Here is a 5815-nt window from a genome sequence, read left to right as displayed (position 1 = left end):
TCTTGGTCGCTGCCCAAATTTATAACTTCAGTCGTTACCCGTCCACTGGGCCCTGAAGTTAGCAACCCAGTGGATGACTTTGAATTTCGCTGCATGGTGGTTTAGTATTTCCACCACACGTGAAATTCGTAATAAGTACTTATTACGATGAAATCCTCCGCTATGTACTGAATTTGAAGAACAACGGTTGATAAACACGCAAACTATGGCCAGATCGGGGATAAATATATATGGCAGCTATATCTAAATCTGAACCGATTTTTTCCAAAATCAATAGCCATTGTCTTTGTCCCAAAAAACGACCCTATGCCAAATTTGAGAACGATCGGACTTAAACTGCGACCTGTACTTTGCGCACAAAAATACATGAACAGACAGACAGACAGACAGACGGACATCGCTAAATCGACTCAGAATTTAATTCTAAGACGATCGGTATACTAAACGATGGGTCTCAGACTTTTCCTTCTTGGCGTTACATACAAATGCACAAACTTATTATACCCTGTACCACAGTAGTGGTGAATGGTATAAATATATGGCAGAACGCATTTGAAATTACCTGTATTTGTGTTTTGTGGTATTTTAAAAATGGAAAACAATCTACGTTTATTGAAGGTAAGAAATTGTGAAATGTGAATACCGTTTTCCATTGAAGCCTGTTTACATTAAGTTGACTAAAATAATATATTTTTTATTCATTTCTTTTAGTGACCAATTTTATTTCGTGAAATTGACCAATCAATGCCATCAACTCCATAATTTTATCAAATATATAAAAATATGTTTGCAATAAAAAAGTGGGTACCTTATTGATCTTTTAAAATTATAAATTTTTTTCACTCCTAGTTTTCTTAAAACCAAGAGCGGTATGGGTTTGTTGGAAGATTCACCTTTAAGTTGCGAAGTGGCGTTGGCATTCAATTGCATTTTTGTTTTACCTGCATTTTTCAATTTGAACCCAAGTAGAGAGTAGTATATCTGATATATAAACTAATGAGCTGAATTATGTAATGGTAAAAAAATTCTTTCTTTTGGATTTAAAAATATGAAAAATATCCGAAAATAATAAAAATATATATTTTCCATTTATATTTTTTTCTATTTCCAGAATTTGCAAAATATCATCAATATAATACCAAATATTACATTGCTTTCCCATTATTATACCCTCCACCATAGGATGGGGGTATATTAACTTTGTCATTCCGTTTGTAACACATCGAAATATTGCTCTAAGACCCCATAAAGTATATATATTCTGGGTCGTGGTGAAATTCTGAGTCGATCTAAGCATGTCCGTCCGTCCGTCCGTCTGTCCGGCTGTCCGTCCGTCTGTGGAAATCACGCTAACTTCCGAACGAAACAAGCTATCGACTTGAAACTTGGCACAAGTAGTTGTTATTGATGTAGGTCGGATGGTATTGAAAATCGGCCATATCGGACCACGTTTACGTATAGCCCCCATATAAACCGATCCCCAAATTTGGCTTGGGGAGCCTCCCGGAGCAGCAAAATTCATCCGATCCGGTTGAAATTTGGTACCTGATGTTAGTATACGGCCTCTAACAACCATGCAAAAATTGGTCCATATCGGTCCATAATTATATATAGCTCCCATATAAACCGATCCCTAGATTTGACCTCCGGAGCCTCTTGGAGGAGCAAAATTCATCCGATCCGGTTGAAATTTAGTACGTGGTCTTAGTATACGGTCTCTAACACCCATGCAAAAATTGGTCCATGTCGGTCCATAATTATATATAGCCCCCATATAAACCGATCCCCAGATTTGACCTCCGGAGCCTCTTGGAGGGGAAAAATTCATCCGATCCGGTTGAAATGTGGTATCTGATGTTAGTATATGGTCTCTAACAACCATGCAAAAATTGGTCCATATCGGTCCATAATTATATATAGCCCCCATATAAACCGATCCCCAGATTTGACCTCCGGAGCCTCTTGGAGGGGCAAAATTCATCCAATCCTGTTGAAATTTGGTACCTGATGTTAGTATACGGCCTCTAACAACCATGCAAAAATTGGTCCATATCGGTTCATAATTATATATAGCTCCCATATAAACCGATCCCCAGATTTGAACTCCGGAGCCTCTTGGAGGAGCAAAATTCATCCGATCCAATTGAAATTTAGTACGTGGTGTTAGTATATAGTCTCTAACAACCATGCAAAAAATGTTCCATATCGGTTCATAATTATATATAGCTCCCATATAAACCGATCCCCAGATTTGACCTCAGGAGCCTCTTGGAGGAGCGAAATTCATCCGATCCAGTTGAAATTTGGTACATGGTGTTAGTATATGGTATCTAACAACCATGCAAAAATTGGTCCATATCGGTCCATAATTATATATAGCAAAAGTCATCCGATGCGGTTGAAATTTGGTACATTTTGTCAATATATGGCCTCTAACAGCCATGTAAAAATTGGTCAATATTGGTCTTTAGTTATATATAGCCGATGACTTATTACACAAAAATTGGTCCATATCGCCAAAAATAATCTACCAAAACATTATTTCCATAGAAAATTTTGCCAAATTTTATTACTATAGAAAGTTGTGTCAAAATTTCATTTCTATAGAAAGTTTTGTCAAACGTTTATTTCTATAGAAATGTTAGTCAAATGTTTATTTCCATAGAAAGTTTTGTCAAAATTTTATTTTTATAGAAAATTTTGTAAAAAATTTATTTCTGTAGAAAATTTTGTCAACATTTTATTTCTATACAAAATTTTGTCAACATTTTACTTCCATAGAAAATTTTGTCAAGTTTTCATTTCTATAGGAAATTTTGTCAAACTATATTATATACGTATTTAATCGGCCTTTTTTTGTTTAATATATACCCCGTATGGGCTAACTTAAAAATTAGAAGACAGTGTTAAAAAGTTTTACGATACCTTGCCATCGGCAAGTGTTATCGCAACCCAAGTAATTCGATTGTGGATGACAGCCTTTAGTAGAAGTTCCTACGCAATCCATGGTGGAGGGTACATAAGATTCGGCCTGGCCGAACTTACGGCCGTATATACTTGTTTTTGTCTTTGATTGGTTCAAATTTTAATAAACGATTTTAATGTGTGAACATTTTGGAAAGGAATTGTTACTAAAATTATATTACCCAGCTCCTTAATTCACCTTTTTATGCTAAAAGACTACAACTGCAAAAGAAGATTATAAATCTGCAACCTGAAACTAAGAATTGAACTTGATATTCTATGCAGGTAATATTTAACAAAATTAACTTTTAATTGAACAAAATTAAATTCGAATTATTCTGTTTACTTAAAAAAAAACTAATTTAGCTTATAAGCTGCTGATTTATTGGAAATCTAGGCGCATCTACATATTAGAAGGAATATGATGACATGGTTATTATTATAAGGAAGATAATGATTTATATAATTTATTTTTTAACCCTATAGTTGTTATTGATAGTAGTCGTATTTGTAAGTTATGGTAGAACAAAACACAAATGACAAGAACCAAATTTATTTGTCTATTGCATAATTCAAAAAATAATAAAATATTAAATATGTTTTACAAGAAACACATATTTTCTTTTATTTCAAAAGAAAAAAAAAACTAAATACGATTTTGGGGTCCCAATATATAAATTTTTTGATCGAAATTTATAGCCAATTTCAATTAATTATTTAATTGAATGAATCAAATAGTTGATTGATTTTTGTCGCGAAATTAATTAAAATTTTAATTGATTCAATTAAAACTGTGATTGAATTTTATGTTAAAAATCAATCACGTTTTTAATTGATTCAATCACACAATTAATTGATTCCGTGACAAAAGTCAATTAAATTTTTAATTAAAAATCGTGTTGGTTTTCAATCAAAATGGGTGATTGATACTATCATTTTCGTGATTGAAGACATTTCAATTAAAAAAATGATTGAATCCGCGATTTTCGTGATTGAAATCAAAAAAATTTTTTTGTGTGTACACACAATATAAAAATTTTGAGAACTTGGGGCATGTATTTTGTCACAACCCAATAAACACAAACGTTTGAAAAACTCAAAATTTCAACAATTTTCCAAACATTTTTTCAAAGGATTAGGGTAAAATTCAAGTTGAGAAATTGTTGAGAAAATCGCGTTCTCAACAAAAAACAGACATTGCCCTCAACACTGAAATTCAACACATTAGCAATAATATCTCAAGTGTTATCCTCAAATTGAAATGCATCGCTAATTTGTCAAACAATTTTCGATGCGAGTCAAATTCAAAATTAACATCGTTGCAAATACTTTTCAACCTAAATTTGTATGAATGATATCCCCACTTCAAATTGAAAGTCAAAGCCAAAATTCTATGAATTTTGTATAATTTATTCATTTTCATCAAAATAAAATATATAATAATACACTACACTGCCATACCAATTGATAAATAATATTCTTTTTAAACATATCAACACATAAGAACAAAAAAAAAATAAACAACAAAACTTTAAATATCTTAAACATTATTAGTAAACTTTTTCATTGATAATTCGATTTCCTTCCTTTTGGTGTCATAAAACAGCATTAAAATTTATTAACATGCGGGAAATTTGAAATTAGGAACGTACTGGACCGCGTTTTAGAATTGATTTCCAGCAGAAGGAATTCACAAAATATCCATTTTAAACTGATAATAGCATATGAATTAAACTGACGATGTGATGCACATTTTCATCCAGAAGTTGTTGTTTTTAACAATTTTAATTGGTTGCACTTGTAATGTTTCTGGAAATTTTTTCTTGTCGATACGCCACACATTTTTCATTGGTCAGATTCTTAATGTTTGCATGAAGGTAGTATCCAAAGATTTTAGTTTTCTGCAAAGAGATTTAAATTTAGTGACTTCTCTAAAGTGTTGATTTAATTTTTCATATTGACGTACCAATTATTATAAACTATTTGAAGCAGTTCCAGTTAATTGTCCACCATTTTTTCATCGGTCAGCTTTTTAATGTTTTCAAGAACGTAGAATCCATAATTTTAGTTTTCTGCAAAGATATATACATTTAGTGACTTCCCTAAAGTTTTATTTCATTTTTTATTTTCACTTACCTAGTTTTATAAACTATTTGCTTATTTGTCTAAAATGTTCCATTTTTTTTATTTCTTGCAATTGACCACGAACTTCGTTGCACAAACAAGTATTGAAAACCACATGGTTTTTTCGTTGCATTTTATGGTAGTGTTTTGTCAAAGTTTTCTCATATTATCTTCAACACCTTTTCAAAGATTTCGTCAACATTTTGGCAAATTGGAAGTAATTCGCAAACAATTTGAAGATGTATTGAAGATGAGCTATTTCAAGTCAAGTTGAATTTATGTTGAAAATTATATTTACCCTCAAACTAAAAAGTTGTTGCATTTGAAAAACGCTTATCCTGTGTTTATTGGGAAGTCCACCGATATAATTTGAGGCAATTTATTGCGGCACATGCAGTCCAACGCAAATCGAAAAATAATTTGCGTTGAGCTTCGCTTAGTTGATGCCGTTTTCACCCAATGGTGGCCTCTTTAACCATATTTTTCTTAAAAAAAAGTTTATTTATTATAGTTTATCCCACGTTGGAGGGGGCCAAAATGTTTGAAGGATCAAGTCCTTTTTGGCCACTTCCCTTGTTCTATGACATGTTGGGAAATAAATAAATTCACACATTCTGGTGCAATGATGTTTCCATTCTATTTGAGGCCCGTCAGAAATCCTGAAAGAAAAAAGAGAGAAATAGATTAATAAGGGATTTTGGAAGTAGTAGCGGACGGGTATCCAAAG

The 5815-nt window shown here is 32.3% G+C and overlaps 1 long non-coding RNA gene across 1 annotated transcript; it reads right to left on the bottom strand.

Moving 5' to 3' along the window:
- Positions 1–4353: 4353 nt before the first annotated feature.
- Positions 4354–5435, bottom strand: LOC142236629 (uncharacterized). The gene is made up of 2 exons (XR_012722127.1): positions 5101–5435; positions 4354–5036 (listed from the first exon to the last, which is right to left on the bottom strand). It is a non-coding gene; the product is annotated as an uncharacterized LOC142236629 (long non-coding RNA).
- Positions 5436–5815: the final 380 nt, after the last annotated feature.

This window comes from Haematobia irritans, chromosome 4 (assembly GCF_050003625.1).
Source record: "Haematobia irritans isolate KBUSLIRL chromosome 4, ASM5000362v1, whole genome shotgun sequence".
In the NCBI taxonomy this organism is placed as follows: Eukaryota; Metazoa; Arthropoda; class Insecta; order Diptera; family Muscidae; genus Haematobia; species Haematobia irritans.
The sequence above is the reverse complement of the archived record's forward strand: the minus strand, read 5'-3'. Positions and strand labels throughout refer to the sequence as shown.